This window comes from Galleria mellonella, unplaced genomic scaffold, assembly GCF_026898425.1.
Source record: "Galleria mellonella isolate WM207_F2 unplaced genomic scaffold, CSIRO_AGI_GalMel_v1 utg213, whole genome shotgun sequence".
Classification (NCBI taxonomy): Eukaryota; Metazoa; Arthropoda; class Insecta; order Lepidoptera; family Pyralidae; genus Galleria; species Galleria mellonella.
The window spans coordinates 6,932,112-6,946,842 of NW_026442039.1; the positions used below are offsets into that span (position 1 = coordinate 6,932,112).

At 34.9% G+C, this 14,731-nt stretch overlaps 1 protein-coding gene across 1 annotated transcript in view; it reads left to right on the top strand.

The window, feature by feature from the left end:
- The first annotated feature begins 454 nt into the window (after positions 1–454).
- The window catches only part of LOC113510534 (QRFP-like peptide receptor), a 200,388-nt gene continuing 186,111 nt past the window's right edge, over positions 455–14,731 (top strand). Inside the window, exon 1 of the mRNA XM_052894526.1 lies at positions 455–741. The gene's annotated coding sequence lies outside the window, so the exon portion shown is untranslated. The remainder of the gene's footprint in view (positions 742–14,731) is intronic.

Here is a 14,731-nt window from a genome sequence, read left to right on the forward strand (position 1 = left end):
AACTACTAAATTAATTAACAAAAAAAAAACAGTCACAACAAGAATAAGTAAAAAGGTTAAAAGTTAAAGGGTGACTAGTAGAGAATGCTACTAGCATGACGTCTGTCTTTTGTACCATATTTTTTATTAGTCAATAAAGTTAATTAAATAAATAAATTAAATATGTGTGTATCATCTAAAATATTTACGTAGAACAAGTAATTAATACGTTATTTTAGTATTTTTTTTCATGATTGATTTTTTGTTACAATGCAGGTGTTCTACTTTTGGTAATATATAATATAAAGGTAATACATTTAATTAGTAAGTACATATAGATTGTAATATATGAGTAAATATAAATAAACTATAAAAATAGCAAATCACATCTCACAACAATGCAAAGAATGCAGTATCAAAACGATTGATTCGGTGCTTTCAGCATTTTCGCCTTCAGTCCTAGAGTTGTGACGAAGCGAGAAAGTCGCCGGTCGCATCGCGTCGAACGCGACGCCGCGAAAGTTTTACGATTAAAACTGCCACAATTCGATGGAAATATAGAATTATGTGGACATCTCTGTGAAACATTTGGTTGTGGTATATTAATATATTATTGTAATAAATTATCGGTGCGGTGCTGAGGGATAATTATATCAGTCGGATGATGTATTAAATTTAAGATTTAAACTTTACCGTGAAAAGTGTTAAGTGTGATTAATGGAAATTTCGGTAAAATTTCGGAATTAATTTCAAATAATTAATGTAAGATTTTTAATATATATTATAGGTTTATCGTTTGAAAGTATTTACATAATTTTTAAAATAAATTGAAGCCAGATCGTCATTTTGATGAGAATAAAGTTAAATAACTTGTTATTGACAAAAAAGCTGATATGAATTATTAGTTTTTTATCAATACTGAACTCTTGATGTTAAATTTTAATAAATTGAATTATAGAATAAAAAATAATCATTACGATCGGTTCACAGACATAAAAAATATAGTTGTGCTGTAAAAGTAGGTCTCACTTTTTTGAAGTTGGTTCGAAATTTTTGTAATTTTTATTCTATCATAGAATAGTACTGAATTTTTTAGTTATTTTCAATGGACTTAAAAAATAAAGAGATTTTCAATTCGGTTTCAATTCTTTTAATGCTTGTTACTTCATAACTCCGTCAGTTTTAAATCAATTTGGAAAATTCTTTTTTTATCTACAAGGATATACGTATTTACAGATTGATCCCATAGAAATATTATCGAAATCGGTTTAGCAGTTTAGTTTTTAATTATAAATAACTTATATTGTCATAATTGAAGTCGGTCGGACAGGATCTATGTTATTTTATAATAATTTATTTCTTTATACCTGTTTTTGCATTACATCTGTCTTCGAGGCAATTATTTCTTTTTTTATTATATTTTATATTATCTTGTAATTAATATTATAGTTATTCTAAATATATAGTAATGAATTTTTTAGTTATTTTTTCACCCATATTTCTTTACTAGCGGAACTCATTTTTAGCGGAACCCTTTTCAACCAGAATATTTAAAAGCTTTTAAAAAGAACGAAAATTAATTAAATTGTTCTCATTCCTGTGTAGTACATTAATCACATTAAGCAGAGATAATGTCGTATGCTAGGGTACAAAGGTATTAACACTACCATCTGTGTAAGACGCAGTCGGTATTACTACGTAGTATTATGGTAGTGTTCATGGCAGAAATGCGATGGGAAAGAAGTGATTAAAATTACAGTGTACGTAGACATCTTAGTTTTCAAGAATGGCAACGTATGAGGGGTACCGTGGGCATAATAGTGTATTCTGTTATGTCCATGGTACAGCTCATGTCTATTGGTGAGAGTTCCCACTTTTCATCAGGTGATCCGTCAGCTTATTTGCCATTATAAGTATCATAATTATTATAAAATAAATTTGTACAAAAAGTCAATTGCTTGGGTACCTCTGTCCCATTCGCGTTTTTCAACCGTGAAGCAGTTGTGTTTGCATGGCTGTATTTCGGTTTGAAGGGTGGGATATGGCGTGAATTAACAGGGTACAGAGGAATAACACCTGAGTCCTCAGGAATGGCAACGCGTGGAGGGTATCATAGGCGAAACAGTATATATACTCTGTTATGTCCATGGTACAGCTCATGTCTATAAGCGACGGTTACCACTTTCCATCAGGTCAGCTTGTTTGCCATTCTAAGTTGTATAGAAAAAAAAATATTTAATTTTGTCTGTTTAAAAATTATCACAATATTGTACACTGCTCTACCCGCTGACATTGATGCTCCTTTCCACTTTGGGTTTACTGGAAGAGAACTCTATCAGAGTTAAGCTCGCCTTTGTACATTTGATTACCTCTGTCATATTCTTAGAACTGGTGTGTACAATAAAGAATAAAATAAAAAAAAAATGTCCCACTTGTGTTTCTACTGCGGAACATTTATGACGTATTTTTTTTTTTATACAACTTAGAATGGCAAACAAGCTGACGGCCCACCTAATGGAAAGTGGTAACCGTCGCCTATAGACATGAGCAGTGCCATGGACATAACAGAGTATACTGTTTCGCCCATGATACCCGCCACGCGTTGCCATTCTTGAGGACTCAGATGTTATTCCTCTGTATACTTATATTTATACTTGAGACATATCTGTATTTCGGTTTGAATCATCATTTGAACGTGGCATAATTAATCAAACTTACAGCCAAATCCCACCTGATATGGAAGTGTATTTATACTATACAGAGGAATGACAACATATTATATCCATGGTATTTTTAGCATGGGAGTCATGCCCATGTGTTTTTTTTTAATGGATGATAATGGACTGGTAACCCCACCCGCGCTATTGATATACACCGGCGGGGCACCAGTGAGGGATGATAGGTGAGGATGAAGTAGGTCAGTTAGCCCATCGTGACGAATTCAACAAGAATTGTTCACGATGGTTTCCAGAGAGAACCACGTGGAGGTCTACCTAATAAGGCATATTGCTAGCAATGGGGTTGTCAAACTCCATTGTTAACAATCCCTTTCCCCCTCATGCCCATGTGTTAGCTCCCACCATATGGATAGTGTATAGTATTTATATACCTTACTATGGTATGCAGGTTGTAGTGGATGTAAAGTCCAAAGGCACTTGGTATAATTGAATATTTATTATTTTAAAACTATATATAAAGTGATGACAGTGTTATACGTGCTGAGTGGCGGGAGCGAGAGAGCTCGAACGAACGAGTCAGAGTGAATGATTATTAAACAGATAGCTTCCATGAGTTTATTACTAATATTGCTCTCTGTTTTGCAACTCTCTAGGCATCAGAAGCGATTTTTTAATTCGAGCTGGAAGCTTTCAGGTTTAATTTACATAGATAGAACATCTAGTGTGGAAAACAGGTCAACATTTAGTTATCTATTGTAACTGCAAATTAGCTGACATGTTTTTTTAAAACAATATTCTATATAAAATAGATTTAACGTCATTCTTCAGAGTGGCAAGTATTCGAAAAAACATCTTCATAATTGAATCAAAATTTCCTAAATGTGGTGTGTTTTTTTTCATATATCATTTTTAAATAATAATCAAAGAATAATAATGAAATATGCAAATAAACTTGAATTTTATAGAGGATTAAATAAATAACAATAATTATACTTTAAGGAATTAAACAAGGATTCATATTACCTTTATATAACCTATTTCCCATTAGTTTAATTTAATCTTATGTTACTAATATAGTAAAAATTTGAACTGGACAATGTCTGTACATGAAAAATATTAAAAAAAAAAAAAAATATATATATATATATATATATATATATATATAGTTGTTTTTAATAGAAGCAGTAAAACCCAAATCGAATATTTTTTGAAAATTTGTCTCTCTATATGCGTTCGTTACGACATCATGCAAAAATTGAATACGGTTTTCAATTCTTGTAAGTCAAATTTAAAAACTGGTGTATGTTTTCATTTGATACTCTATCTAGTAGTGGTCTATTAATTGGGTGCCCTACTTATGAAATCCGCCCGTACGAAGTAGCAAGCAAAAGGGTAGTAATTTATAATCTGTTATCCCAATTTATGCACACATGGATAAAAATGTTAACCTGTTTTTGGCGAAGCGTTTATATGGAGACCTCTATCTACACTAGCGGAAAAAATTGAGAAATCTTTGATAAAAATAGTTGTATTGGAAAAAAAGAAAAGCAATTTGAAGCTTGAACTTTCTAATTTTTGGCATTTGCAAAAACAATTTTTCTAAGTAAAATCTGATCTATCATTAAAAATAAATTAAAGAAATTTTTTCGAACTTATTTCTAGTAAACGGCCTTGAAAAAAATGTTTTCAACTTAACCACCATGGATATAACAGAATATACTGTTTCGCCAATTATTCCCTCTCATGTGTTGCCATTCCTGAGGACTTAGGTTTTATTTCTCTGTAGGTACTCTGTTAATTCACTGTCATATCCCACCCTTCAAACTGAAACACAGCCATGCAAACACAACTGCTTCACGGTAGAAACACGAATGCCACAGTGGTACGACTGCCAAGCAAACGACTTATGTACAAAATCTCCCTCTGGTGTTGAAAAAATTTTTTCAATTTAACCACCTTATAGATTAGAGAGGTTGTTCACTTCCCTTCAATTCCGACTATTTCTGGCTGAGCTATCGGACTTTGAATGGAAAGAAATAATTTTCTCTTTGTTCATCGATATTTCAGAAACTAATGGTTGCACAGAAAATCAATGATGGATTTCATAAACTTGAATGAATTCTCTACAGGGTTCTGGCACGGTTTTTCTTTAGTAAACTTCAAGATTCTCAAACCCTGCGAATTAGGCTTTAATAATGTTTAAAAAATGTATTCCATCATAAATCAGCAAGGCTTTAGATTTTTATCTCTTTCTATACACATTGTCAACGCTTCCAATCTCGTTTAGTCGCTTTTAGTGAAACGCTAAGAACTGAACTTATCTGAGCCCACTCTGTCAAGGGCCTATTGAAAATTATTCATTTCTTTTGTAACATTATGATTATAATATTTCTAGAATATTTTTAAACAATAAAAGTTGACTGTAATAGATAAAATATATGAGAATTTATTTTATTTGCCAATATTGAATTCTTAGAAACGTTTTTTTATTTCAATTACTAAATTTTTCTTTACTCACTAACAAGTTTTGTTACGTAGCTACATCTGTTGTCTATTTTGTATTTTTCTATGAAACTTAAAACAGAAAATAAGTTTTTTTTTATGTATCTTAGAATGGCAAACAAGCTGACGGCCCACCTGATGGATAGTGGTAACCGTCGCTTATAGACATGAGCAGTACCATGGACATAACAGAGTATAGTGTTTCGCCCATGATACCCCCCATGCGTTGCCATTCCTGAGGACTCAGGTGTTATTTCTCTGTACTCTGTAAATTTACTGCCATATTCCACCCTTCAAACTGAAAGCAGTTGTGTTTGCATGGCTGTGTTTCGGTTTGAAGGGGGTCCATGGTACTGCTGATATCATAGGTGATGGTTACCACTTTCCATCAGGTGGGCCGTCAGCTTGTTTGCCATTCAGATTTGTATAAAAATTTTTTTTTTTTAAATTACATGACGAGTGAAACTGCCATTTCTTTGCGAAGCGACATCTGATTAATAAGTTATTTTGGGCCTCTACCAAACGGTAGGTGTCGGAGTACCTTTGTCCTTTCACTTTCGCGTCCATTTGGTTGAGTTTTCATCTGGTACAGTGATTGTAATAATAAAGTTATTTGTTAAAAAGTTTTAAGTCGGGTTAATCTAGTTCGTTCATTTGGGAGTCGGGGATTTTAAAAGAGGTTCTCTGTTAAAAGCAAGAGGTTAATAGGTACACTGAGTGTAGTAATGCTAATGAAAACAAGGCAACGACGCGAACGAAGTTTATTTGTATATAGGTAGAAACATATTAATAAACTTATATCACTAGTTTGTGTATAAATATACAAATTTGGATATTTTAAGATGTTTAATAAATTGTACGATGTTTAGTCTTATGTGAGGTTCTATCATATTAATAATTGGGGGGAAGGGAATGTTAGTATCAGTCTACCAGAGGGAGACTTTGTACAAATGTCGATTGCTTGGGTACCTCTGTCCTATTCGTGTTTCTACCGTGAAGCAGTTATGTTTGCATGGCTGTGTTTCGGTTTGAAGGGTGGGATATGGCGTGAATTTACTGGGTACGGAGGAATAACATCTGAGTCCTCAGGAATGGCAACGCATGGGAGGTATCATGGGCGAAACAGTATACTCTGTTATGTCCATGGTACTGCTCATGTCTATAGGCGACGGTTACCACTTTTCATCAGGTGGGCCGTCAGCTTGTTTGTCATTCTAAGTTGTATAAAAAGAAAACTTTTATATAAAGATAATAGTATGAACTAGATTGAGACTCAGACAGGTGTACAAACAGCATGGTTAAAGCAGTTAGAAAACAATGTTAAATTATAAATTATTTAAAGAAAGCATATGAACGTGGTAACTAACAATGAACTACATGCAAAAAATTTAAATATATAAAAATAATTTACGTAATTTTACATTAAAATTGTAGTTATTTTACGTTTTTGGGGGAAAAATCAGTTTCTCTGGCAGAGCATTGCCTTCATCATCATCATCGTGTCACCCTTTAACTGTCCACTGCTGAACATAAGCAGGTTTTGTGAGTGGTTACCAAGCTTGGCAGGCGAATTGGCAACCGCAATCAGACTTTAGAGATGTTTTAAGAGGGACGCTGCTGGTCATCCCTCGCCCTCCTTTAGTCGCCTCTTTCGACACCCACGGGATATGAAGGCGAAAACTATTCTATGCTGGGACCAAATGGCTATTACTTTAAAAATATATCTTTTACCTTTCAATAAAGAGGAACGAATTGATTATTTTGCTTATTTGTAATGGATTGACTCAAAGTATGTTGGATCGTTTTTAAAAATTCTTTTATTTATAGAAAGCTACATTACTAGTATATAGCATGGTGTGTATTTTATCAAATGACTTTAAAAAGATACCCTATAACTGTTTCGGTCACAAACCGATCACAAAGTTTTTTTTTTAAAGAAAATAGCGTTAAATAAATTAAATGAAATGAGTTTATTTTGCTGGAATGTAGGTAGTAGGTAATTTATTTTGCTAGAATGTAGGTAGTAGGTAATTTATTTTGCTAGAATGTAGGTAGAAGGTAATTTATTTTGCTAGAATGTAGGTAGTAGGCAATTTATTTTGCTAGAATGTAGGTAGTAGGTAATTTATTTTGCTAGAATTTTTTTTTTATACCACTGAGGTGGCAAACAAGCATACGGCCCACCTGATGGTAAGCGGTTACCGTAGCCTATGAACGCCTGCAATACCAGAGGTATTACGCACGCGTTGCCGACCCTGAAGAAACCTCTTTACCCCCCTTTTGAAGAACCCCATGCTGTAGTCTCTCGGGAAAACGGCAGGGAGCTCATTCCATAACCTGAGTGTTCGTGGGAGAAAGCATCTCTGAAACCGCGTTGTACGCGACCATTTAGGCTGTAAGGTATGAGGGTGAACTCCCTGCCGATGGCGAGCCGTACGATGATAGAAAGTGGCCGCAGGCATCATATTGAATAATTCCTCTGAGCACAATCCGTTGTATAAGCGGTAGAACACGCAGAGTGAGGCAAAATCTCTCCTAAGACTTAAGGGTTCGATACCGCTTGCAAGCATGGGATCATCGACAATTCTCATAGCTCGTCGTTGCACTGAGTCGAAGGGTTCAAGCTGGTATCTAGGTGCTCCCGCCCATAAGTGACAGCAATACTCCATATGGGGCCGGATTTGCGATTTGTAAAGCATTAATCGCTGATCCGGCGTGAAGTAATGCTTCGCTCTATTGAGCACACCGAGCTTTTTGGATGCCAGCTTCACCTTATCTTCGAGGTGGCCACGGAACTGTACGTCACTAGAGATGTCGACACCAAGGATCCCAATGCTTTTAGAGATGTTAAGAGACGTGCCTTGGAACTGTGGGGCCACAGCAAATGGGGTTTTCTTAGTGGTGAACGCGCAAGCTTGTGTCTTAGAGGGGTTAAATTGGACCAAGTTTTGTCGTCCCCAATCAGAGACTCTAGTTAGTGTTCTCTCGATTTCAGACACAAGAATGTAGGTAGTAGGTAATTTATTTTGCTAGAATGTAGGTAGTAGTTAATTTTTTTTTGCTAGAATGTAGGTAGTAGGCAATTTATTTTGCTAGAATGAAAGAGATTTATATTTCCCATATACATTCTACCTCTATGTCGACGTGCAAATTATTAACAATATGTGAAATTTACATATATTTTACATTTTTTTTTCATTAGTCATATAAATCAATTAATACATAATTTATTATAGTTAATAGAAAATAAAACCTTAGAGCAAAAGTACCGATTACATTTCCAATATAGGTTGTAAAGTACGTTTGTTTTTTTTAGTAAAATATTCATTAATAGCATAAAAAATATTATATAACAGTCAATTATTAAGTTTACGTTTAAACACTGTATTATTATTATTATTTGTTTTTTTTTATTCAACTTAGAATGGCAAACAAGCTGACGGCCCACCTGATGGAAAGTGGTAACCGTCGCCTATAGACATGAGCAGTACCATGGACATAACAGAGTATACTGTTTCGCCCATGATACCCCCTGCGTTGCCATTCCTGAGGACTCAGGTGTTATTCCTCCGTACCTAGTAAATTCACGCCATATCCCACCCTTCAAACCGAAACACAGCCATGCAAACACAACTGCTTCACGGTTGAAACACGAATGGGACAGAGGTACTCAAGCAATCGACTTTTGTACAAAGTCTGTAGGCGGACCGGTGTTTCTAAAGTATCATGTAAGACTAAAGAGCATTAACCGTACGTGTTTTGTTCATACATCTGTTGCTATGAGAAATACGTGGCTATACAAAAGGCCGATCCTTTATATTCCGTTCAGGTATGAAATATTAATGGCACAGAAAACAACCACTGGCTACCAATATCTTACGAAAAGGATTATTGTTCATACCTGAGAATACCTTTATAGTGATCACGAATGAATAAATTCATTAATAATTCATCTACTTATCAGCAACTGTATTTTTTTTTATACAACTTAGTATGGCAAACAAGCTGACGGGACCACCTGATGTAAAATGGTAACTGTCGCCTATAGACATGAGCAGTACCATGGACATAACAGAGTATACTGTTTCGCCCATGATACCCCCCCATGCGTAGCCATTCCTGAGGACTCAGATGTTATTCCTCTGTACCCAGTAAATTCACGCCATATCCCACCCTTTAAATCGAAACACAGCCATGCAAACACAACTGCTTCACGGTTGAAACACGAATGGGACAGAGGTAGCCAAGCAATCGACTTTTGTACAAAGTCTCCCTCTGGTTATACAACATACAACATTGCTGTAATACTTATAAACCTAGTCATATTTTAAACTAGCTGCCCGCCCCGGCTTTTTACGAGTGTATTAATTGAGAAAATGAGACCGAATCTTCTATTTCACTCACATACAAATTTTTAAATTTTACGTATGATTTTTTAAATACATATTTGAGTTAAAAAAAACCTGTGATGTCCTGACAATTGTAAACATAATAAGATAAGAATATATTGTTGATGAATTTGATGATCAGCCGACTGATCTGCTTTCATTCTTATCACATACTAGCAACCCACCCCGGCTTCGCTCGGGCACACATTGCATCACATCACATTAAAATACTTTTAAAATTATCAATGTTTCTCTACTATATTACGCATGTATTATACATATAAACCTTCCTCTTGAATCACTCTATCTATTGAAAAAAAAAATCGCTTCAAAATCCGTTGCGTAGTTTTTAAGATTTAAGCATACATGGGGACGGACAGACAGCGGCAGCGACTTTGTTTTATACTATGTAGTGATTATATTATCTCTCATTGGTGCCTCACCAGCGTGTACCGATAGTACAGAATGGGCTACAATTCCATTTTCGCCCATTAAAAATAATATACGGGCATTTAAAAAATATAACGCAACAAGTATAGTATTATTTTTTATTTTTAGCTGTGACTCCCGGCTTTGCTATTCTGTTTATTATACCACTGAGATGGCAAACAAGCATACGGCCCACCTGATGGTAGCGATTACCGTAGCCTATGAATGCCTGCAATACCAGGGGTATTACGCGCGCGTTGCTGACCCTGAAGAAACCTCTTTACCTCCCTTTTTGTAGAAACCCATGCTGTAGTCTCTTGGGAAAACCTCGGCAGGGAGCTCATTCCATAACCTGAGTGTTCGTGGAAGGAAACATCTCTGAAAACTCTGCAGCAGTGCTTTGTATCAATTGAGGATGGAATCTAAAAAAATTCTAAAAGAAAGTGAATCAGTGAATATCGGTATAGATTTCGTCTCATTTTCTTCATTAATGCATCTATGTAAAGCCGGGATGGGTAGCTATTAAAAATATATATCGCAAATAAATAATACAGAAAGAGGGCTCTTCTCGGATTTATTCTATAAATAGACAGAGGTCCAAAAGCTCCGACCTTTCAAGGATTAGCTATTAAAATGCAATTTATTTCTAAAACTAATTGTAAAATAATCAGGCCAATTGAGAAATCAAACAGCGAATTTGAGATAACGGCTACGAACAACAGGAAACATCCAATATTTAGAAGAGTTCGTTTACTGAATTGGCCCATAATTCGATTCTTGGAATCGAACTCGGGTCCCTAATTACGTATATCAATATGACTACTGCTGTAGCAGAAATTGTCAATAAGTAATATTGAATTAAAAAATCAGGATATTTTGTACAGACTTTACCTTCTTAGAAATATTGTGAGTTTGTTTGTTTTTTTTTTCTATACAACTTAGAATGGCAAACAAGCTGACGGCCCACCTGATGGAAAGTGGTAACCGTCGCCTATACACATGAGCAGTACCATGGACATAATATACTGTTTCGTCCATGATATCCCCATGCGTTGCCATTCCTGAGGACTCAGGTGTTATTCCTCTGTACCCTGTAAATTCACGCCATATTCCACCCTTCAAACCGAAACACAGCCATGCAAACACAACTGCTTTACGGTTGAAACACGAATGGGACAGAGGTACCCAAGCAATCGATTTTTGTACAAAGTCTCCCTCTGGTAAAGAGGGGCTTATATACAGCAATGGACAATAGACGGTTGATATAACATGATGATGTAATTTTGCTCTAAAAAAACAGATTCAATAATTACTACTACACAAAAAATGGGACTAACATAGAAATAAGCCTTGTTGAGTGCTAAAATCGAAAAAAAAGGATTGGTGATGTAATAAAATAAATTCAAACTTCACACTGAAACAGTCTTTGCAATATTGTTGGTTCATGATAGAATCACGAGTAAGCTGCGAGTAAGGTGAGCTTAAACTTAAAGCTGACGGCTTAAACTTTATTTTACTAGTATAATAAAATCTTAACTGGAATTTATTTATTTATTTATTTATTAAGGTACACTAACAGTACATGTATAAGACATAAAAAAAATATATATAAAATTAGATCTTATGCATCATTCTCATTTCAGTTTTTAACTGTCCACTGCTGCACTGAAGATAAGTCTCCCCTTAGGTGGGGTGGGGTGGGGGGGGGTTGCCAGTAGTTGCCTCGCTTGGCAGGCGGGTTGACAACTACAGTTAAGCTTTGATAATGTTTTAAGAGGGACGCTGCTGCCCATCCCTCGACCATTAGGTTCATTTAGTCGCCTCTTTAGACACTCACGGGAAACAAAGGGATACCCTATTCTATGCCGGGACCACCCGTCTAACAATTAAAAGCTTGTACCTATCTAATTTCAAAAATGGCTAAATATTTGCACGCTTTCTCAGAGACAGAATGTATACGGGTAATTATCACTTCTATCGCAAAATCGCCTACATTTCTGCAAAAGAAATTTATTTTATTTCAATTAAGAAAAAAAAAAAACACAAGGGCTTCTAAGAAGACGCTTCTATTCTTTATGTCCAGAAGAATGAGGGACGTGATTAAGACGTGTAGCCTGTGATACTATCCTTTTCTGGTACTATTTTGTACTTTGTAGATGGATTTTTGCAAGATAGCTTCCCAGTTGCCTGTTGAATTGTATCCATCCATATTCTTGGTGCTCTCTATTCCTCTTTCCTTCCACATATGTGTCCGAAGAACTTAATAAGATTAATAGAGGCAGACAGGGGAAATTTGACTTGGCTTTTTAGAAATTTTGCCTGTATCTCTGTGTGTTGGTATGGGTATAAACAAAAACTACTGCACCATATTGGATATGGTTTTTACAGTTATATTCTTGAAGGTTTAACCTAAAATTTGGCATAAATTTCGTCTTAATATGCCATATATAAATAATAATAATAATATTTATTTAATCAGACAACACAAGGCTCATTTTGTTAGTTACATATTGACTTAACCTATGTTAGTAAATGAGCGGTCATGACGCTCTTGCATTGATAACCTGTCCCACCCAATATTCCAGGATGGGACAGCCCATTTTGCTAGCAATTGTCTCCAGGACACTGTTTGAGTTAACACGCACCCTGTCCAATACCGAAACAATTGGTTTGCGCCGTATTTCGTAAAAATCGTCCGTACGCTCTCGTGCAAACATGTGTGATGCACTACAGCGACGGGGTAGCTCCAACAGTGGCCTGAAGACTTTATTATATTGGACTCGAAGAGCATTGTAATTTTTTTTTTAATTATTGTTGACCCACAAGCTAATATCCAGTTTGACTGATTGTTATTTAAACTTTTAAATATTATATAACTATGTGTGTAATTCAATTGTAATAAAAATTTGACGTTCATAAGCGGCTAAAATGTCCTACATGAATAAATGATTTTTGAATTTGAATTTGAATTTGTATATGTATTTCCATGTTTTCGTATTGTATCTGCTACGCCTAACAACTTTTATGTTCTCCAACTGTATGTATTGCCATAAAATGTTTCATGCCGGGCAGGGGTCCTGGTGCCTTGTGATACGGGTTCTTCGGATAGCCAGTTCAGGCACCAGTTCTCTGCAACTTTAATGTATCTATGGTATTATTATAAACGGTTCATTGTACTCAAAAAAGTTGTCAGATAAAGAAACATTATTATTATTAAAAAAAAAAAAAAAACTACTCATGTAGAACACCTGACAAAAAGCTTTAAATGGTATAGTTACTTGATTATGCTACTTTCGAAATCCACGCGTTCGAAGTGGCGGACAAAAAGCATGTCTGAAGTGAAACAAATAACGAATTGCGCCATTTGTTTATTTTCATTTAGAGTCATAAAGTGTGAAATCGTAAAATGCTTTTTTCGTTTCGTAGAATTCACGTCGTGCAATAACAATTTCACCGTTTGTCACCTTTGATAGGATTTTATTTTTGAATTTCTGCTGCCTTTTATTACGGCTCTGTCAAGTCGAAAAGGTGAAAATATATTTTATTTTTATTAATTGCAATTAGTCTGTTACGTTATTTATAAATATTGTATTTTTATCATCATAATTATCATATCAGCTGTTAAATGTCCATTGCTGTATATAGACCATCCCCATAAGAAGAGGTTTTGCCAGTAGTTGCCACGCTTGGTAGGCTGATTGACAACCGCAGTTAGGCTTTGGAGACGTTTAAAGAAGAACGCTGCTGCCCATCCCTCGTCTTCCCTTAATTGCCTCTTATAACAGCCACGGGAAAGAAAAAGGTAGTCTATTCTAAACCAGGATTACACGGCATGTAACATGGTCTATGTTACATGCCGCATGGTTCCGGCTTAGGTTATTTTAAAAAAATTCAGCCTCTAACCGCTAGTTATTGCATAACTTTGATAAATACGTTATGGAATGATCTCCCTGCCGAGGTTTTTCCAGGATACTACAGCATGGGGTTCTTTAAAAGGGGGGTTAAGAGGTTTCTTCAGGGTCGGCAACATAAAATAAAATTTCTGTTTATTGTAATAAATTATGTATGTATTGATTTATATGACTAATGAAAAGAAATATAGTGTAGAATATATGTAAATTTCTGACATTGTTAATAATTTGCACGTCGACATAGAGACAGAATGTGTATGGGAAATGTAAACCTCTTTCGTCGAAAACTACTTACATTCTAGCAAAATAAATTCATTTCATTTCAAGGCGCGCGTAATAGTCCTGGTATTGCAGGCGTTCGTAGGCTACGGTAACCATTTACCAACCGGTGGGCCGTATGTTTGTACCTCAGTAGTATAAAAAAAATAGAATAAAAATTTAATATTATTTTAAGTAAAAAAAAAAATTCTTAATCTGTTTATAACCGACTGAGTTATGAGGTAACAAAAATAAAAAAAAAAAATTCAACGAAATTGAGAACTTTAATCTTTTTGAAGTCGGTAAAAAGTCTTATTTCACTTCGATCAAATATTTGAAGTATGGGTTTTTGATATTTAAATATCACAGAGAAATTTTTAATTAGTTGGTTTTTTGCGTCTTTGAAGTCTGAAGGACTCCGATCGCAACTTAATTGTGCTTATAGAAAATATTAATTAATTCTTGCGGTTTTATATAAACACTACGTTCTTTTTTTATTAATATTAATTTAGCATAATAATGTTTATTTAATAAGTACTATTAAAAGGCAAATTTATTTTAAGTACATCTTTATGTATTGAATTAT